Below are 23,244 nucleotides of genomic sequence, written 5' to 3' on the forward strand. Positions count from 1 at the left end.
CAGGTTGCAGGTTTTAAACTAGAAAGGATGAAGAACAATGGAAACTCTCAAATATGAAGGATGAAAATGGTACAGACACAACAGAAGACATTTTGATATTCTCTACAAACTTAAAATACTCTTATCATTTATTTGTTTTAATCTTAATTTCAATCTCTTCTAAGAACAAACTTTGTGCAATTTTAATTGTCTTGCATTTTTTAAATTACCAAAACATGGTAATTCTTGGTGACTGTCACATCACAATCTTGAGAATGTTCAATATGCTGTTGTTGGATGAAATAATTTATAGATGGCAATTACATAAGGTTGATGGTATTACACTAGCCTAACTTATTCATATCTTCTCAGTCTTAATTTCTAAGTATTGTACTCTTCAATTATACGTGGAATTACCCATTCTTCCAGCTCGTCTACCAGTTTTTGATATGTATCTATGTATGTTTTGTCATCTATCTATGCGTTTGTGTGTGTGTTTGTGTGTGTATGTGCATGCACACACACACATGCAGTAGTTTAACACATGAAGTGGCATATCTGCAGAATCAGAGGACAATTTGCTGGAGTCAGATCTCTCCATCTATCATGTGGACATATATGTTCCAGGAGTATAGCTTCATTAAAATGTGGTATTTTTACTGCTGGGTGATCTCACTTATCTTTAAATTATAATTTTAAAAAATATTTGAAGTGTGGTTTGTGTATAGAAGCTTCTGTCCCACCTGGATCCACAGTTGTTTATTTCCAAATAAACACATAGAGGCTTATGCTAAGTTGAAAGTTGGTCAATGGCTAAGGCTTCTTATGGGATAGCTATCTCTTAATTATCAATGTATGTATCTCTATATGGTCTTGGCTTGCCAAAGAATTTTGGGTGTCTTACTTTTCCAGTACCTACATGGCATCTCCTTGACTCTTCCTACTACTGAGGGAGTTGAAGACTAGATAGTATGGTTATTGTTTTCCTTGTTTAACGGTCTCAGTAAAGAAACTCACTAAAATGTGGTAAGTGTAATAGATTTGAGAGACATTAAAAGATAATTTGATAAATTATAATAGAATGTAAATTAGATACAAGATATTGGACTCATCAGGAAAGACTAGATTATGGAGTATTTTATCTGAATTTGTCAAATATCTGAATTTTATCTGAATTACAAATATTGCTGCTATGAACTTAGTGGAACAGACATCCTTGTTGTGTGAATGGGCATCTTTTGGGTATATGCCTAAGAGTGGAATTATTGGATCTTGTAGTAGACTGATTCGCATTTTCCTGAGGAATCTCCATACTGATTTCCAAAATGGCTGTACAAGTTTGCACTCCCACCAGCAATGGACAAGTGTCCCCCTTTCTCCACATCCTCTTCAGCATAAGTTGTCTTTTGTGTTTTTGGTTTTAGCCATTCTGATAGGAGTAAGATGATATCTCAGGGTTGCTTTGATTTGCATTTCCCTAATGACTAAAGATGTTGAGCCCTTTATGTGTCTCTCAGCCATTTTAGACTCCTCTATTGAGAATTCTCTTTTTAGTTCTGTACCCCACTTTTTAATTGGGTCCTTTGGTGTTTTGGAGACTTGCTTCTTGAGTTCTTCATAAATTTTGGAGATCAGCCCTCTGTCAGATGTGGGGTTAGTGAATAACTTTTCCCAATCTGTGGGTTGCCTTTTTGTCTTGCTCACTGTGTCCTTTGCCTTACAGAAGCTACTCATTTTAAGAAGGTCCCATTTATTAATTGTTAATCTCAGTGTTTGGGCTACTGGTGTTATATACAGGAAGCTATCTCCTATACCAGTTCTTTCAAGGATGCCTCCCACTTTCTCTTCTAACAGGTTCAGTGTGGCTGTATTTATGTCGATGTCTTTGATCCATTTGGACTTATGATTTATGCATGGTGAAAGACATGGATCTATCTGCAGTCTTCTACATGCCAGCATCCAGTTATGCCAGCACCATTTGTTGAAGATGCTTTCTTTTTTCCATTGTATAACTTTAGATTCTTTGTCAAGAATCAGCTGCTCATAGGTTTGTGGATTAATCTCATGGTGTTCAATTCAAGTCCATTGGTCTACTGGTCAATTTTTGTGCCAATACCAAGCTGTTTTCAGGACTATAGCTCTATAATAGAGCTTGAAGTCAGGAATGGTGATGCCTCCAGATGTTGCTTTGTTGAGCAGGTTTGTCTTGGCTAGGCCGGGTTTTTTGTTTTTCCATATAACGTTGAGACTTGTTCTTTCAAGGTCTGCGAAGAATTGTGCTGGAGTTTTGATGGGGATTGCATTAAGTCTGTAGATTGCTTTTGGCAGGATTGCCATTTTCACTACATGGATCCTACCTATCCAAGAACATGGGAAATCACTCCATTTTCTGGTGTCTTCTTTAATTTCTTTCTTTAAAGATTCAAAGTTATTGTGATACAGGTCTTTCACTTGTTTGGTTAGTGTTACCACAAGGTATTTTATGTTCTGTGTGGCAATTGTAAAGGGTGATGTTTCTCTGATTTCTTTCTCGGCCCTTTTATCATCTGTATATAGTAGGGCTACTGATTTTCTTGAGTTGATCTTGTATCCTGACACTTTGCTGAAAGTGTTAATCAGCTGTAAGAGTTCTGTGGTAGAGTTCTTTGGATCATTTACTTAAACTATCATATCATCTGCAAATAGTGAAAGTGTTACCTCTTCCTTTCCAGTTTGTATCCCCTTGATCTCCTTTGGTTGTCTTATTGCTCTAGGTAGAACTTTAAGTACAATATTAAAGAGGTATGGGGAGAGGGGACAGCCTTATCTTGTTCCTAATTTTAGAGGAATTGCCTTGAGTTTCTCTCCATTCAGTTTGATGTTGGCTATTAGTTTGCTGTATATAGCTTTTGTTATGTTTAGGTATATCCTGTTATCCCAGGTGTCTCCAACATCTTTATCATGAATGGGTGTTGAATTTTGTCAAAGGCTTTTTCTGTATCTAGTGAGATGATCATGCGATTTTTGTTTTACAGCTTGTTTATATGGTGGATTACGTTGATGGATTTTCGTATGTTGAACCATCCCTGCATCCCTGGGATGAAGCCTATTTGATCATAGTGGATGAGTTTTCTGATGTGTTCTTGGATCCGATTTGCCAGTATTTTATTGAGTATTTTTGCATCAATGTTCATGAGGGAAATTGGTTTGAAGTTCTCTTTCTTAGTTGTGTCTTTGTGTGCCTTGGGTATCAATGTTATTGAGGCTTCATAAAAAGAGTTTGGCAAAGACCCTTCTGCTTCTATTGCATGGAATACTTTGAGGAGTATTGCTATAAACTGTTCTTTGAGTTTCTGGCAAAATTCTTCACTGAAGCCATCTGACCCTGGGCTGTTTTTGGGTTGGGAAAGTTTTGATGATTGCCTCTATTTACTTAGGTGTTGTGGGTCTATTTAAATTGCTTATCTGTCCTTGATTTAATTTTTACAGGTGGTATCTATTCAGAAAGTTGTCCATTTCCTTTAAATTTTTGAATTTTGTGGAGTACAGGTTTTCAAAGTATGACATGATGATTCTCTGAATTTCCTCAGAGTCCGTTGTTATGTCCCCCTTTTCATTTCTGATTTTGTTAATTTGCATGTTCACAATCTCCCATTTGATGAGTTTTGATTAAGGTTTTTCTATCTTGTTGATTTTTCTCAAAGAACCAACTCTTTGTTACATTGATTCTTTGTATTGTTTTCCTAGTTTCTGCTTTAATGATTTCAGCTCTCAATTTGATTATTTCCTTGCATCTTTTCCTCCTGGGTGAATTTGCTTCTTTGTGCTATAGAGCTTTCAGTTGTGCTGTTAATTCTCTAGTGTAACTATTCTCCAGTTTCTTCAATTGTGCACTTAGTGCTATGAACTTTCCTCTTAGCATTGCTTTCAAAGTGTCCCATAAGTTTGTGTATGTTGTGTCTTCATTCTCATTGAATTCTAGGAAGTCTTTAATTTCTTTTTTATTTCTTCTTTGACCCAGGAGTCGTGCAATTGTGCATTATTCAATTTTCATGTGTTTGTAGGGTTTCTGCAATTTGTGTTATTGTTGAACTCTAATGGCAATTCTTATTCAGGAAAACATTTAATTAGGTGCCTTAAAGTGCAGAGATTCAGTCCATTATAATCATGGTGGGACATGGTGATATGCAGGCAGACATGGTGCTGGAGAAGTAGATGAGAGTTAATACATATTAATTTGCATGTAACAGGATGATATCTCAGACACAGCAAGACATGAGCATATATAAGACCTCAAAGTCCACCCCAACAGACATATCTTCTCCAACAAGGTTATACCTACTCTAATAAAACCACGTGTCTTAATGGTGCTAATCCCTATGAATATATGGGGACCAAATGCATTCAAACTACCTTTACACCTATTTTTTCCATATGTGAATATGATGGTGAAAATGTCTTAAGTTGACTATTCCTCTCCTCAAGGTGATTAAGTTCTATATAATAAAATCAAGTCAGGCAGTGTTGATGCATGCCTGTAATCCCAGTGCTCAAGAAGCAGAGGCAGGACGATCTCGGTGTCTGAGGCCAGTCTGGTCTACAGAGCAAGTTCCAGGACAGGCAAGACTGCTACACAGAAAACCCTGTCTCATAAAAGGAAGAAAGAAAGGAAGAAAAAAGAAAGACAGAAAGGAAGAAAGAAAGAAAGAATGAAAGAAAGGAAGGAAAGAAGGAAGACAAAATCAAATAATAAAAACACTTGTGTAAGCTCTGAGAACATAGGGTCTTGTGGAGTTTAGACTTATAAAAATATCTTATATATTTGAAAATTTTTATGTCTTTTAATCCTCATGCAGAAGCACTTAAGGATTTTTATTTTGCAGTATTCACTGTGAAAACATGGAACTTCTAGAAGCAAAACTCATAGACCTGTTATGGAGTACCTTGAAAATCTTACCTGGAAGCAACCTAGATGCCCCTCAACTGAAGAATGGATAGAAAATGTGGTACATTTACCCAATGGCTTACTATTCAGCAGAAAAAAAAACAGTCTTGAAATTCACAGGCAAATGAATGGAACTAGAAGAAACCATGGTAAGTAAGGCGACTAAGACACAGAACAAAAACACCTGTATACTTGGTATTTGTACTACAACTTCAGATTTTGACAGTTTCAATGATTTTTCACATAATCTCTTTTAATTAGAATTGATATTTTTTTAAAATTGTGTGTGCTTTCCAACTTTTTTCTTTCAGTCTTTAAATTTATTAAATGGCTGCATATAGATACCAGATATTCTTTAAATGCTTTGTACAAAAAATGCATTTCTTTGCCAGTGGAATATTTAAGTCTGCCTCCTTCCCTTTCTTCCCTGCTTTCCTTTTTGTCTTTCTAGTGCCTTCCCCACCACCTTGTCTTGTCTTGGCTTTTTTGCAGTATATAGTTACAGATTCTACAAAACATAAAAACACACAGGGATAATTGGTATCTGGAAAGCACCAGGCAAGTTCTTGCCTCCTAGGAAACAGTGACTCTCGGGATGACTGCAGACCTTTGTGGTTTCCATGAAGAATCACTGCTGAGGCGACTCATCTGTATGCACCACTAAAAATATTTTTACCATTGATTTTCCTCTGGCATTGATCTACCACCTGACGCCATCAATAATGAGGTTTGTCGGCTGATTTCTTAGCCTGTCTGGAATTTTTCATAGTTTTTTTTCTTTCTGCTGCCTGAAGATGGGCTAGTACTTAAGCAGGAATAATTTTCTAACTTGAACCTGGGAGTTTGCAGCCTACCCTTGAGGATTCCTCCCAGACCCACCCCTCCCCCTTTTGTCTCTCTTGTGCCTTGTCACTGTTGCTTGATAGGAAATCTTCCATAAGGTTCACCTCCTGAGAAATGCATTGTTTTTGTTTTGTTTTGTTTTCCCTGTGTGTTTTTTTTGTATGTTTGGTATGCATTGGAATGCAAATTATATAAGACAATTATCTGTGGTAAACTGCTATCCTAATGCTGGAAGAACTGCTTTTTCTTTGCTTTTGATAAAAATCTGAGAGGCATCTAAAAAGCTGATTCAACTAAGTTCTTGATGAAACACCAATTCTATAAACTGTGCCATGCTCACTTACCGAAATTATCTCATGTTTGGGCCTAAAGGGAGAATTTTCTGAAACGCAGTCCTGTTCCACTGTGGCAGAATGTTTCCCTTTATGAAAAGCAAGAATATGGAGTAAAAACAGAGGGGGATAAGTCAGAATTCCCACATCACTTGTAAAATAAGATGAATATGCACAGACCCTTCTTTCAACACTCCAGACCTAGACAAAAATATAAACCAAAATTTATTGAAGCATCTACCTACTGGGTCATGCATATTCATTATTATTCATGAACTTAACCAAGTACTGCACTGTCTAAACAGAACAGATGGAAAAGGTCATTTTTTTTCTGGATACAGAATATTGAATTATGAGAGGTCACGGAAAAGTTCTCACTGTTGATCAAGACAGGGTTATTAAGAATCAATGTAAGGAACCAATGAATTTACATTTATCTGTTTTTTTTTTACCCTTTATACATTTTTAGGTATTCACAAACATCATAGATGATTTCATTGAAGACATAGTATACCTGTAAAGTATTCCTAATATTTCAACATTTCATTTATAAATTAGGTGGCCTATCTTAATAATTACATGAATCATATAATTTCTACCGATTTCTTTTTAGTTCATTCTTTTGTTTGGTTATAGTGCATTTATTTGAACTTAAGATATCTGTAATCAGAGAAGTCTACAGTATGCATTCTTCCTGCCCAATATAAATGACACCCCACCTTGTGTTTCTAACACACAAATTGGAGAGCATTATTCCATTGCTATGATATATTGAGAAGCAAGGGTGGTTAATGATATGGCATTCCTGCTTAAGATTTAATAAAAATTTATCTGTTTTGTATCTTCGTGTTTGCCCTGTTCTTTTTCTTGTTTTTATTAGTATTTGTTGTCATCGTTTTGAGGTTTGCTATTCATTTGAACTTATGTTAGGTGGTTCTTTCCTACATGAAATTATTTTAAACTACATTACTTACCATCTTATCATGTACTGTTTTAATATTAGAGTCTAAGTATCTAATCCTCATTCTCTTCTTATTGAAAAAGCTTTCCTGGATGTGTGTGTGTGTGTGTGTGTGTGTACATATTAGTGGGCGTCTATGATATGTTTCACAATAATCTCCTTGAGTGAGCTCACTTTTAATACTTGTTGAGTTTTTGCTCCACATCATACTTCTTCTTTAGGAAAACCTATCTTCACATTTCTAAATTGTACATATATTTGGGACAGTTGAAGGAATGCCATGCACTACCCAGTGTCTCATGGATTCATTGGCTATGGAAGGCTAAGCACTGATTTGAAAGACAATAAAAACTTCAAAGAGAGACAAGGTACAATAGGGACAAAGGTAAAGGTTTGCTTCTTATTTTTTTAAGGCACTCAGTGAATTGAAAAAAAAAAGTCCTTAAAGTTTAGTATTTTGGATATGATTGTTATCATTCTCCTATAATAATTTTAGGAAAACTAATTTAAGGTAAGGGTACACAAACAACTAATGAAAACTTTTTTCTATAAGATTCCTTATATAATTATATAACTATGAAAAATGAGGGATTAGACATTAAATGGTATTAAAGGTCAAATAATTTTAATAATTTTGTTAATGGTTATCTTTAATCTGTTTAGTATAGCAAGACATAAGACATTGGTGAGATCAATGAAGTAAATTAGCAGTGGGTCAAGGCTGTGGATCATGAGAGTTTATAGTATATCCTTGTGGGAGCTGATTGCTAAATCTCCAAGGACTTTGCAGACACATTGCTACTTTTAATCTTTACTGATGTATAAAAAAATCTATAGTTAAAGTATTAAAGTTAATGTGGACAATACTGCTTATTAGTCATTGTTTTGTTGTGTTTTCTAGATTATACTATTGATTATGCCTGTTGTGCCTCAAAATATATACATGGATTTACTTGTCAGAAATGTCACATAAAAATGTTCCAGATTAAAAATACTTTCAAAATGACCATCATCATGAAAACAAAGGATACAAATGCTGGTCTGGATGTAGGGAAAGTGAAGCTCTTACACTCTGTGTACTCAGTCTGGAGACATTTTCCAAAGATAAGGAACAGAAGTGGCATAAGACAGTTATGCTACTTCTGGGATCATGCCCAGAACACTTCAAATGCTGCAGGACAGGGCTTCCTTGTCCATATTCATTGATGCACTAGTGACATAGTTAGAAAATTAAATCAACCTGGATGTCTGTCAATAGTTGGATGCACAAGGAAAATTTGTTACATGTGTACAATGTCCTACAACTCAACTATAAAGAAAGATGAAATCATGAGGAAGGGGGAGAGGAATTGTGGAATCCTGTCGTCTGGATGTGACATGACTACTGCACTCATGACTCACAGTGACTTTGGTTACCAGTTCAAAATCTGCATGAGATCAAGTCTGTAAAAGTATCAGCACAGCAGAGGCATATAATCTCTATGTCCCTGTCCCCACCCTTTACTGATATACAACTAACAGTGGATAGTTACTGGGGAAATCATACTTTTTGGAGGGTGTGGCTCCAAATGGCACCACATCTGTGTATTTATTACATCACTAACCATACATGGTGGGTTATAAAATAATCAAAATGCATGAACATGGGAAGAGGTGTGATAGGAGAATAATATGAGAGGAGTTGGAGGGGAGAAATGGGAAGATAGATTAGATTATACTTCATTGTATGCATGTATGAAATTACCAAGAATAAAAACACATTCCACATTAACATGTCCTTTGCTATTACTATTATTCTGTTCATGTGTATGCAGCATTTTTTAGGAGAGACCCTTTGAAAAAGAGTTCCTGGTATTCTCCCCCTTACAATCTCTCTGTTCTGAGGGAGGAGTGATGAGCAAAGGGATCAAGAAGACCAGGCTGGTGAAACCCACAGAAACAGCTGACCTTAGCAAGATGGAGCTAATGGACCCCAGACTTACAGCTGAGAAACCAGCATAGGACAAACTCAGAAACTCTGAACAGGGGTGTCAGTTAGGAGGACTGGGCAGTCTATGGGGCCTCTGGCAGTGGATTAGTATTACTCCCTAGTATACGAATGGATTTTAGGAGCCCATTGCACATAGAAGGATACTCTCTCAATCTAGACACAAGGGGGAGGATCTAGGCCCTGCTCCAAATGATATGGCAGATTTTGAAGATGCCCCATGGAAGGTCTAACCTCCCTGGGGAGCAGAAAATGATTGGTATAGGACGTTGTTGGGGTAGAGGAGGGCAGGAGGGAGAGGGATTGATATGTAAAACAAGTTTGTTTCTAGTTTAAATTTATCAAAGGGAAAAAACAACAATCTCTCTGTCTCTTTTCCATAATGTTCCCTGAACCACTGATTTGGGGATGAAACATAGATGTATCATTTGGGGGTAGAGAATCCATTATCTGTTGATATCTACATATATGTAGATTTCTGTATTTTTTATGACCTCCTGACCAGACAAAAAAAACAACTTATGACACTGTGAACAGGAGAATTATTCTCTTTCAAGGATGAGCGTGCTTATTGGTTTTCTGAAACATAGTGGTTAATCTTGAAATCATTTGTACGCCACCAAAAAACAGACTCAGCAGAATGTACATATGCATGAGTGCTTATGTATGTGTGCATATATATATATATACATTTGTGTGTGTGTTTGTGTGTGTGTAAAACAATAAAATAAAAATAAGCTATCTACATTTGAGTGGAGGGAACATTTGAGAGCTTTGTGGAAAATCAACTAGGAAGGGTTAGGAGAGAGGAAAGTGATGCAATCCTATTTGAATTAAAAACATAAAAATAGCTTAAACATTAAAGAATATTTCAGTCACTATGCATTTATTTCCAGTTCTATATCATGATACCAACTTGATGTCTTAGAATTAGGCTTGTAGAGAGGGTAATACCTTAGAACAGTTTTTTGTTCATATTGATTTTTAAGGGTTGAAATGTTAATTTAATGTGTATTGTCACATCACTTGGCAAAATTTTAAAGAATGATGATAAATACTTGGAATACTTTCTCTAGGGAAATAAAAATCATTGACTACTATTAAAGGATCAATAATAAAGAAAGGTCAAAACTACTGGGGCTTGATAGAAGTTAGACGACACTACTGAACCCAAGACCCCACAAAAGTCAAGACTATCTTTGTCACTGAGATATACCTGCAGCTTGCAATAGACACATATGGCTAGTTAATACATTCTATAATTCTCACAGAACTGGAAGAAACATAAGATCTGGTCTGAATTTTTGGGCAGAGCATGGAGTGGAATGAAGTGAGTTTGTTGAAAAGGAACACAGTGAGTGTCAACCAGTTACAGGAAGAAGTGATTCAAGAGTAATCTAACTACTGTGCAGTCGGGATGGTCTTGTTGAGGCAGAGACATGAATAAAGTAGAAATCTAGGTATATCTAGAATGACTCAGAACAAAATTACAAGTGACATAGAACTGGGATATGTGAATTTCTTATTAACACGGGACCATTTCTGAACTCATGTGTGATGGTATTTAATGTACTCAAGTTATCTTAGATTAGGCATAGTGCAGGTAGTAGAAGAGCATACCAATGATGTGGCAGGAGTTAAAGTAGAAAAGCAAGTTACCACACTGTTTAAGTAGTTGTAGCAGATAGCTGCTCTGCGTTTCTTGTGTCAAAGAGATTTTCTAGCCGGGTAGTGGTGGTGCAAGCCTTTAATCCATCCCAGCACTTGGGAGGCAGAGGCAGGCAGATCTCTGTGAGTTTAAGACCAGCTTGGTATACAAGAGCTAATTCCATGACAGCCTCCAAAGTCACAGAGAAACCCTGTCTCTAAAGACAGATAAACAGTGAGAGAGAGAGAAGAGAGAGGGAGACAGAGAGACACACAGAGAGAGATACAGAGAGGGGGGGGAGCCCTCCCAAGCTGCACAACTGTACCATACATGGAGAGTGCCTAGATCAGTCCCATACTCCCTGATTGCCAGTTCAGTCTCTGTAAACCTCTATGAGCATAGATTAGTTGATTGTATCAGCCTTCCCATGGTGTCCTTGACCTCTCTGGCTCTAACTCTCCTTTCTCCTCCTCGTCTTCATGGTGGTTTTCTTTGATAAATATGTAATACCTTTCTTCATCTTTTTTGATCAATTGTGGTTGGGAGTCTATGTTGTTAGATGTTAATATAGTTACAGCAGCTTGCTTCTTAGGTTCATTAAGCTTATATTTCTTAAAGATGTGCTTCTACAAACTGCACCTGAGATCACTAAATATTTGTTTATACCGGTAAATTTCCCAAACTCTGCTAACCAAATATGTTTCTATCAAAATCTCAGGTGCTACCTCAGGGAGAGAATAATTCTAGTACTGTAACATCAGCTTTTTCACTTTCCATGCTTTTTCATACATTATAAATGAACATATCCATGGTTTGAACAAGGGTCAGTGTCTTAACACAAAGGATTGATTCTGAATAGGTCAATGGATAGAACATTGACATCCATCCATCCATCCATCCAATATCATTAGCAGAAGGCATTTCATACACAGAATTTTGTAAACATGGGGTAGGTAGGTAGGAACATAAAGAGAATGGAGAGATAGGCACTTGGAAATGTCCTGCTAGGCATTAATTCCAAGAATTTAGGAAACAAAGAGAAGCCTGGCACTTGGATTTCAAGGCCAGCCAGCAACACAATCAGACCTTGTGGGGCAGAGGAGGCAGTGGGACCAGAGAAGGATGATGGGAGTAAAGATAGGGGAGGTGAAGTGAAAGAACGGAGGGAAATGATTTGAATGTGGGGAAGAGCAAATGGGAGAGAGGAGGAGAGAGAAGAGAATAATCTCTGAAATGCCCACAAACACACAGGTACATTATCACTGTCTCTATTCAAATTATACTTTAATATTCCCTACCCAAATTAAGCATCTGTAGTTTGTTATTATTATCTCATATTTGGATGTTGATTTCTTTAATCTTTTGAAATCTGTGCCTGTAATGGTCAGCATTTTACTAAGGCATCAGAAATTAGAATATAGTGATTTCTGATACTAGAGAGATGGCTTAGCAGTTAAAAGCACAAGCTGCTCTTACAGAGAACTAGCATTTGATTTTCAGAGATCTGTTGCTTCCGTAGACTATTGGTAAATTCAGTTCGAACGAGGTATACAGAACTGCCTGTGGGCACCAGGTATGAGTGATGTGTACATATGTACATGCAGGAAAAACATTCATACCTATAAAATATAAATAAATAAATCACTTAAAAAACAAAAGTTGCAACTTTAAAGTGTGTGATGCTTCTGAGTGAATGGTTAGCAAAACCTGGGCCTTTCTAAGGGCAATGTACAAGGAGGATGGGGAATGATTAGAATAGATGGGTTGACATGTTTTTCTGAGGTATTTAATTTGTGGCTGTTTAGCCATGGAATTCAACTTGGCATTTGCCTTATCTTCTTACCTTTGGAAAGATATGTAACATTTCTGTATGTCAGTTATAATTCCTGCCTCAATCATTGGAATGAATTTAGGAGATGGTTTATTAAAAAGTGTGTCAGACTTGCAGTATTGAACAGATTTTCAGTAAATATTAACCGCCATGTATCTACCAAATGAGGACTATTTGTCATTGTATATATTTTATTATTTTTTTCATTGATCTGTACTAATTCCAGCTTACTTTTTGCTTTTTGTTTTCAGTCAGGATTTCTGTGGGGATTCTTCTGCTTCAGCATCCTGAGTTGCTGCAATTACAAACCTGAACCACCGTGCTCAAATCAAATAATGATCATCTGCCAGTATGGTTAAAGGTAAGATTACCAATTGTCAAGCTTCAGTGAAGCTTCTCCTTTCTTGAAACAAGTCAAGCTTCTTGAAACTTGAAGTAGTAGTATTTAAATTTAATACTGTTTAAAGTACATATGAGATTTAGAAATGTCCCCAAAGAAAACCATAAACTGTAATGGAAAGAGGAGTTTCCTGATATTCAAGAGGCTGCATAGTGGAATAGCTAATGAATTTTTGTTTGGAGAAACTTCTGCTTTATTTTTCCTTGGGAGAGGATCTATTAACTTCTTCACAAAATGATTAGACTATAGATTTTTATTTTTAAATCTTAGATTATTTTTGAAATTGTAAATGGTTTCCTGCCTCAATATTATCACTTCAAACTTAATAACTTGAAAACCTAATAACTGTTATTGATCTTACTAAAATATCTAAGCTTTCTTGCCTAATGCTATTGTTATTGCAAGATTAAAATCTTAATGGTGCATAATAAAATATAGTCCTTCGTCTTGTGTGTGAAGATAACTACAGTTTACTGCTGGTCATTTTGTATAATATCAGTGTGTATATTTTCTCACTGCTCTGCTTTGTTAATCATTTACTTCTTTCATACTATAAATTGCTACTGAGGTTTGTAACATAATTTTTACCAAATAATACATTTTGAGAAATCCAGACAAAAATATGAACATCAATATATTAAATCTTCACTGAAACGCTCAGTTTTGAATTATTTTGTTCAGGAACTAAAAATTAATAGCATGATTTCTGGTGAAATTTCCTGCTTACAGCATATAATTTACTGTATCATCCATGTAAAACCAACAAGAAGAAAAAGGCAATTGCCTAAACTCTGTTTTAAACTTGTGAAATAGTCATATCATATCTCTGCTTAAAGGCTGTTAGTTTGTGTTTATGGTGTTTAGAAAATATAACTGGTTTTTAGGAAAAACAGTCTTTTACAGAAGCACCTAATCCATCCTAGTGCTGGTTGTTAGGAGAATATATGATGCAAATTAATCAATAAACATCTAACAAACAGCTACCTGAGGAGAAGGGGGTAGAATAGACTTAGAAGCTGGTCAGCAGGGAGACTGCAGAGGAGAAATGACTGTTAAAGGACTTTATACATACCATGGTACTACACTGTGAATTTTTCTATCATTCTTGTAGGTAAGAAGAGAAAACAAAACAGGAAAAATTGGAATGATACATGAAATTTCTCTACTGTTCTGGATAACTTGATATATATGTATATATGAACTTTGTTATGATGGCAGGATTGGATTAATTAATGATTAATACAAAATAAAGACTAGTGAGACTAGAGTATTTTACTTAGCACTACTCAAATATGTGTATTTAAATTTCTCTATGTGCCATGTATCTCAAAGAATTAAAAATAAGTAAGTCCTCCTCTCCCCTCCTCTTCTCCCCCTCTCTTTTTTCCAGCTCCCTCTCTCCTCCCCCATGCTCCCAATCTGCTCAGATTATCTTGCCCCATTCCCCTACTCTGGGGTAAAATACAAATCTCTCAGGATCCTTCCTGTTTCCCAGACTCACTGGCAGAGAGATTATAGGCTGGCACTCCCCTGATCCATGTCTAAAATCCATAAATGAGTGAGTACATACCATATTTGTCTTTTTGTTACTGGGTTACTTCACTCAGGATGGTTTCTTCTAGTGCCATACATTTGCCTGCAAATTTCAAGATCCCATTGTTTTTTCCACTGAGTAGTATTCTATTGTGTAAAAGTGCCACATTTTCTCTATACATTATTCAATTGAGGGGCATCTAGGTTGCTTCCAGGTTTTGGCTATTACAATTAATGCTGTTATGAACATAGTGGAACACATGTCCTTGTGTGATTGTGCATCTTTTGGGTACATGCCTAAAACTGGAATTGCTGGGTCTTGTGGTAGACTGATTCCTATTTTCCTGAGGAAATTCTGTACTGATTTCCAAAGTGGCTGTAAGAGTCAGCACTCCCACCAGCAGTGGAGGAGTGTTCAGATTTCTCCACATCCTCTCCAGCATAAACTGTCATTGGTGTTTTTTATTTTAGCCATTGTGACAGGAGTAAGATGATATATCAGAGTAGTTTTGATTTACATTTCCCTAATGGTTAAGGAAGCTGAGTACTTTCTTAAGTGTCTCTCATCCATTGTAGACTCCTCTATTGAGAACTCTCTATTTAGTTCTGTACCCCACTTTTTAATTGGATCCTTTGATGTTTTGGAGACTTGCTTCTTGAGTTCTTTGTAAATTTTGGAGATCAACCCTCTGTCAGATGTGGGGTTAGTGAATATCTTTTCCCATTCTATGGGCTAGCTTTTTGTCTTGTTGACTGTTCTTTGCCTTAAGAATCTTCACAATTTTGGGAGGTTCCATTTATCAATTGTTGTTCTCAATGTCGGTGCTACCGGTGTTATGTTCAGGAAGCTGTCTCCTGTACCAATTTGTTGAAGGGAACCTCCCACTCTCTTTTTTAAGAGGTTCTATGTGACTGGATTTATGTTGTGGTCTTTGATGCATTTGAACTTAAGTTTTGTTCATGGTGATAGACATGGTTCTATCTGCAGTTTTCTACATGCCAGCATCCAGTTGTACCAGCACCATTTGTTGAAAATGCTTTCTTTCCTCCATTGTAGAGCTTCTTTGTCAAAGATCAGGTGTTCATAGGTGTGTGGGTCAATATCAGGGTGTTCAATTGATTCCATTTTCCTACATGTCTATTTTTGTGCCAATGCCAAGCTGTTTTCAGGACTAAAGCTCTATAATAGAGCTTGAAGTCAGGAATGGTGATGCCTCCAGACATTTTTTTTTGAACAGGGTTTTTTGACTATCCGGGGTTTTTGTTTTTCCATATGAAGTTGAGAATTATTGTTTCAAGATTTGTGAAAAAGTGTGCTGGGATTTTGATGGGGGTTACATTGAATCTGTAGATTGCTTTTGGCAATGTTGCCATTTTTAATGTGTTGCTCCTACCTATCCAAGAGCATTGGAGATCTTTCCATTTTTTGGTGTCTTCATTAATTTCTTGCAACACAGGTCGTTCACTTGTTTGTTTAGTGTTACTCCAAGATATTTTATGTTGTTTGTGTCAATTGAAAAGTGTGATGTTTCTCTGAATTTTTTCTAAGCCCGTTTATCCTCTGTATATAGTAGGGCTACTGAATTTTTTGAGTTGATCTTGTTTCCTGACACTTTACTGAAGTTATTTATCAGCTGTTGGAGTTCCCTGGTAGAGTTTTTTGGGTCACTAATATAAAGTATGTTATCATCTGCAAATAGTGAAAGCTTGACTTCTTCATTTCCAATTTGCATCCCCTTGATCTCCTTTTATTGTCTTATTGCACTAGCTAGAAATTCAAGTAAAATATTGAAGAGGTATGGCGAGAGGGGACAGCCTGGTCTTGTTCCTGATGTTAGAGGAATCACATTAAGTGTCTGTTTATTTAGTTTGATGTTGGCTGTTGGTTTGCTCTATATAGCTTTTATTATATTTAGGTATGTGCCTGTTATCTTGTATCTCTCCAAGACATTTATCATGAAGGGGTGTTGGATTTTGTCGAAGGCTTTTTCAACATCTAATGAGATGGTCATGTGATTTTTGTTCCTCAGCTTGTTTATAAGGTGGATTACGTTGATGGATTTTCATATGTTGAACCATCTCTGTATCCCTGGCATGAAACCTACTTAATCATGGTGGATGATTTTCTGATGTATTCTTGGATATGTTTTGCCAGTAGTTTATTGAGTATTTTGTATCAATGTTCATGAAGAATAATGGTCTGAAGTTTACTTTCTTAGTTTAGCAATGACCCATCTGTTTATATTGCATGAAATACTTTGAGGAGAATTGTTATAAGCTGTTCTTTGAATTACTAGCGGAATTCTTCACTGAGAACATCTGAACCTGTGCTTTTTTTGGTTGGGAGACTTTTTATGACTGCTTCTATTTTCATAAGGGTTATATGTCTATTTCAATTGTTACTCTGTTCTTGATTTAAATTTGGTAAGTGATATATATCCAGAAAATTGTCCATTTCCTTGAAATTTTCTAATTTCGTGGAGTAAAGATTTTCAATATATGACATGATGATTCTCTGGATTTCCTCAGTCTCCGTTGTTATGTCTTCCTTTTCATTTCTGATTTTGTTAATTTGCATGTTCACACTATGCCATTTGGTAAGTTTGGATAATGGTTTGTCTATCTTGTTGATTTTCTCAAAGAACCAACTCTTTGTTACATTGATTTTTTTTTGTTATTTTCCTAGTTAGTACGTTACTGATTTCAGTACTTAATTTGATTATTTCATGATGCCTACTTCTCCGGGTTTGCATTTGTGTGTTCTTTGAGCTTTCAATTTTTCTGTTAATTCTCCAATGTGACTAATCTCCAGTTTCTTTTTTTTAGTTTTTTTTAGTACTTTAATTTTAAATAGCTTGGTTCACATGTCAATCTCAGTTCCCTCTCTCTCCCCTCCTACTGCATCCCCCACCTCCCACCCTATCACTGCTTCCTTCCACATATCTAGAGTCTGTCATTTCACTCAGGGCAGGGCCCAGGCACTCCCTTAGAGTCCAGGCTGAGATAGCACTCCTCTTTGTGTTATGGACACATGAAGTCCGTTTGTATGCCAAGGATAAACACTGATCTACTGCTCAGGGCACCATTGGTTGCCCAGGCCTCCTCACTGACTCTCACAATCAAGGGGTCTGGATCAGTTCCATTCTGGCCTCCTAGCTATCGGTCTGGGGTCCAAGAGCTCCCCCTTGTTAAGATCAGCTGTCTCTGCTAGTTTCACAAGCCCATTCTTTGCCAATTTGCTCATTGCTCCTCTCTCTCTGTCACTGGGCTCCATGGGTTCAGTTCAGTGTTTAATTGTGGCTGTTTGCCTCTGCTTCCATCAGTCACTGGATGAAGGCTCCAGGATGGTTATAGACATCAAGTTCATTATCAGGAATGGGCATTCAACATGATCTCTCCACTATTGCTTGCTTGCCAGTTGGTGTCATTCATTTAGATCACTAGAGGTCTCACTGGTGCCAGATCTGTCTTCTAACCAATGACTCCCTCTGTTGTTGTATTTCTCATCCTGTTCTCCCTGTATTCTACCCCCATTCAACCTTCCTGTTCCCCCATGACCTACTCTCTATTCCTCTTCTCCAACTCTCTTCTTCCGCTCCCCCCACATACCTCTGTCCGTGTTCCCAATCTGTTCAGAAGATCTTGCCTCATTCCCCTTCTCTGGGGTACCATGCATATCTCTCTTATGTTGTTTCCTGTTTCCAGGCTCTCTGCCAGTGGAAATGCAGACTGGCACTATACTGATCAATGTCTAAAATCCATATATGAATTAGTACATACTATGTTTGTCTTTTTGTTACTGGGTTACCTCACTCAGGATGGTTTCTTCTAGTGCCATCCATTTACCTGCGAATTTCAAGATTCCATTGTTTTTTTTCTGCTGAATAGTACTCCGTTGTGTAAATGTACCACATATTCTCTATCCACTCTTCAGTTGAGGGACATCTAGGTAGCTTCCAGATTCTGGCTATTACAAATAATGTTGCTATGACCATAGTGGAGCTGATGTCCTTGTTGTATGAATTTGTATCTTTTGGATATATGCTTAAGAGTGGAATTGCTGGGTCTTGTGGTAGATTGAATCCCATTTTCCTGAGGAATCTCCATACTGATTTCCAAAGTGGGTGTATGAGTTGGCACTCCCACCAGCAGTGGAGGAATGTTCACCTCTCTCCACAACCTCTCCAGCATAAATTGTCTTTGGTGTTTTTCATTTTAGCCATTCTGACAGGAGTAAGATCATATCTCAATGTTGTTTTGATTTGCATTTCCATGATGGCTAAGGATGTTGAGCAATTTTTAAGTGTCTCTTGGCCAATTTAGCCTCCTCTATTGAGAATTCTGTTTAGTTCTGTACCCCACCTTTTAATTTGATTCTTTGGTGTTTTGGCTACTTGCTTCTTGAGTTCTTTGTAAATTTTGGACATCAGCCCTCTGTCAGGTGTGGGGTTAGTGAATATCTTTTCCCATTCTGTAGATTGCCTTTTTGTCTTGTTGACTGTGCTCTTTGCCTTACATAAGCTTCTTAGTTTCAGGAGGTCCCGTTTGTTAATTGTCAATTTCAGTGTCTGTGCTACAGGTGTTATGTTCAGGAAGCAGTCTCCTGTACCAACTTGTTGAAGAGTATCTCCCACTTTCTCTTCTTAGAGTTTCAGTGAGGTTGGATTTATGTTAAGGTCTTTGATGCTTTTGGACTTAAGTTTTGTTCAAGGCGATAGACATAGATCTATCTGCAGTCTTCTGCATGCCAATATCCAGTTATACCAGCATCATTTGTTGAAGATGCTTTGTTTTTTCCATTGTAGAGTTTTAGCTTGCTGTCAAAAATCAAGTGTTCATAGCTGTGTGGGTTAAAATCTGGGTTTTCAATTCGGTTTCATTGGTCTACCTGTATATTTTTGTGCCAATACCAAGCTGTTTTCAGGACTATATCTCTATAATAGAGCTTGAAGTCAGGTATGGTGATGCCTCCTGAAGTTCCTTTATTGTACAGGGTTGTTTTGGCTATCCTCAGCGTTTTGTTTTTCCATAAAAAACTGATTATTGTTCTTTCAAGATCTGTGAAGAATTGTGCTGGAATTTTGATAGGGTTTGCATTGAATGTGTAGAATGCTTTTGGCAAGATTACCATTTTTGTTGTGTTGATCCTACCAATCCAAGAGCATGGGAGATCTTTCCATTTTCTGGTATCCTCTTTGATTTCTTTCTGGAAAGACTGAAAGTTCTTGATAAACGGTCTTTCACTTCTTTGCTTAACATTATCCCCAGATATTTGATGCTGTTTAAGGCTATTATAAAGAGTGATGTTTCTCTGATTTCTTTCTCAGCCATTTTATCATCTGTATATAATAGGACCACTGACTTTTTTGAGCTAAAATTGTATCCTGCCACTTTGTTATAGGTGTTCATCAGCTCTAGGTGTTCCCTTGCAGAGTTTTTTGGGTCACTTATGTAAGCTATCATATCATCTGCAAATAGCGAAAGCTTGACTTCTTCTTTTCCGATTTGTATTCCCTTGATCTCCTTTTGTTGTCTTATTACTCTAGCTAGAACTTCAAGTACACTATTGAAGAGTTATGGAGAGTGGACAGCCTTGTCTTTTTCCTGATTTAGAGGAATTGCATTGAGTTTCTCTCCATTTAGTTTGATGGTAGCTGTTGGTTTATCTATATTGCTTATATTTTGGTCAGGTATGTTCCTGTTATCTCTGCTCTTTCTAGGACCTTTATCATGAAGGGGTGCTGGATATTGTCAAAGGATTTTTCAGGATCTAGTGAGATGATCACGAGGTTTTTCTTTCGCAGTTTGTTTATATGGTGGATTACATTGATAGATTTTCTAAAGTTGAACCAAGCCTGCATTCCTTGGATGAAGCCTACTTGATCATGGTGGATGATTTTTCTTATGTGTTCTTGAATATGATTTGCTAGTATTTTATTGAGTATTTTTCATCAATGAGGGAAATTGGTCTATAGTTCTCTTTCTTAGTTGTGTCTTTGTGTGGCTTGGGTACCAAGGTAATTGTAGCCTTGTTAAAAGAGTTTGGCAGTGAGCCTCCCACTTCAATTGTGTGGAATACTTTGAGGAGTATTGGAATTAGCTCTTCTTTGAATTTCTGGTAGAATTCTGCACTGAAGCCATCTGGGCCTGGGCTTTTTTTGGTTGGGAAACTTTTGATGACTGCTTCTATTTCATTAAGGGTTATAGGTCTGTTTAGATTGTTATCTGTTCTTGATTTAGTTTTAGCAAGATATCTCTCCAGGTAATTGTCCATTTCCTTTAAATTTTTGAATTTTGTGGAGTACAGATTTTCAAAATATGCCCTAATGATTCTCTGGATTTCTTCAGTGTCCGTTGTTATGTCCCCCTTTTCATTTCTGATTTAGTTAATTAGAATGATCTCTCTCTTTCTTTTGGTTAGTTTGGACTGAGGTTTGTCTATTTTGTTGATTTTCTCAAAGAACCAAATCTTTGTTTCATTGATTCTTTGCAATGTTTTCCTGGTTTCTACTTGATTGATTTCAGCTCTCAACTTGATTATTTCCTGGCGTCTGATCCTCCTGTGTGAGTTTGCTTCTTTTTGTTCACCTGTGCTATTAATTCTCTAGTGTGTCTGTTCTCCAGTCACTGCTTTCAGTGTGTCCCATAAGTTTGGGTATATTGTGTCTTCATTCTCATTGAATTCAAGGAAGTCTTTAATTTCTTTTTTTATTTTTTTCTTTACCCAGGGATGGTGCAATTGTGCATTGTTCAATTTCCATGAGTTTGTACGGTTTCTGTGATTTGTATTATTGTTGAATTCTAATTTTAATGCATGGTGGTCTGATAAGATACAGGGGGTTATTCCAATTTTTTTGTATCTGTGGAGGTTTGCTATATTTCCTATTATGTGCTCAATTTTAGAGAAGGTTCCATGTGGTGCCAAGAAGAAGGTTATCCCTTTGTGTTTGGGTGGAATGTTCTATAGATGTCTGTTTAGCCCAGTTGGGTCATAACTTCTATTCGTTCTTTTGTTTCTTTGTTAAGTTTCTGTCTAGAGTTCCTGTCTAGTGGTGAGAGCAGAGTGTTAAAGTCTCCTACTACTAGTGTGTGAGAATGTATGTGTGAGTTGAGCTTTAGTAATGTTTCTTTCATGAATGTTGGTGCCTTTGTATTTGTGGCATAGATGTTCAAAATTGAGACTTCATCCTGATGGACTTTTCCTTTGATGAATAATCTCTTTTGATTGATTTTAATTTGAAGTCTAGTTTGTTAGATATTAGGATTGCTACACCCGCTGTTTCTTGGGTCTGTTTGATTGGAAAATCTTTTCCCAACCCTTTACTCTGAGATAACGTCTGATTTTGACGTCAAAATGTGTTTCTTGTATGCAGCAGAAGGATGGGTTCTGTCTTTGTACCCATTTTGCTAGTCTGTGTCTCTTTATAGGCAAGTTGAGACCATTGACATTAAGGGATATTAATGACCATTGATTGATGATTCTTGTTTGTGCTTGATTTTTCTATTGGTGTTTGCCTGTGTCTTTGTGAGTGTAGTTATCTTTGTTGGGTCTAGGTTTTCCTTCCAGCACTTTCTGCAGAGGTGGATTCATGGAAACGTATTGTTTAAATCTGGTTTTGTCATGGAATATTTTGTTTTCCCCATCTATGGTAATGGAAAGATTTGCTGGATATAGTAGTCTGGGCTGGTATCCTTGTTCCCTTAGCATTTGTAGGACATCTGTCCAGGATCTTCTGGATTTCATAGTTTCCATTGAAAAGTCAGGTGTAATTTGGTTAGGTCTGCCTTTATATGTTACATGGCATTTTTCTTTAGCTGCTCTTATTATTTTCTCTTTATTCTGTAGGTTTGATGTTTTGATTACTATGTGGCGAGGTGACTTCTTTTTCTGGTCCATCCTATTTGGTATTCTGTAAGATTCTTGTATTTTCATAGGCATATCCTTCTTTAGGTTAGGGAAGTTTTCTTCTATGATTTTATTGAACATGTTTTCTGTATCTTTGAGCTGTATTTCTTTGCCTTCTTCTATACCTATTATTCTCAAGTTTGGCTTCTTCAAGGTGTCCCATATTTCCTGGATATTTTGTGTTATGGATTTGTAGGTTTTGAGATTTTCTTTGGTTGATGACTCTATATCCTCTAATGAGTCTTCAACACCTGAGATACTCTCTTCTATCTCTTGTATTCTATTAGTGATACTTGCATCTGTAGTTCCTGATTGTTTACTCAGCTTTTCTATTTCCAGCATCACTCATTCTGTGTTTTCTTTATTGTTTCTATTTCAGATTTCAATCCTTCAACTGTTTGAGTTGTTTCCTTCATTTGTTTTGTTGTTTTTTCTTGGTACTCTTTAGATTCTTTGAGAGATTTGTTTATTTCTTGAATTTTTTGGTTCGACTTTTCCCCAATTTCATGTATTTTTTGTTTGTTTTTTCTTCTATTTCTTTAAGGGATTTCCTCATTTCCTCTTTGAGGGACTCTATCATCTTCCTTCCAGACCCCAACCTCCAGAGACCACAACTTCAGGTGATCTTGGGTCACCCTGGGGACACCCTCAATCCCCCCACCCATCACCCATCCACTAAATCTTCTGGGGGCCTGCTCTTGGCATCCAGAGGACCCCACCCTCCAGTGTCCCCAGCTTCAGGTGAGCTTGGTTCCCCTGGGATCAATCCCCAGTCCATCACCCACTCCCTCAATCTTCTGGAGCTGCTCCTGACAGCCAGAGGACCTGCCCACACAGGAAAGGCATCAGTCCTTCCAGACCCACCATCCTGTGTCCCCAGCTTCAGACTCCACCCTCCAG

The sequence above is a fragment of the Mesocricetus auratus genome, unplaced genomic scaffold (genome assembly GCF_017639785.1).
Source record: "Mesocricetus auratus isolate SY011 unplaced genomic scaffold, BCM_Maur_2.0 Super-Scaffold_6730, whole genome shotgun sequence".
NCBI classification, from domain to species: domain Eukaryota; kingdom Metazoa; phylum Chordata; class Mammalia; order Rodentia; family Cricetidae; genus Mesocricetus; species Mesocricetus auratus.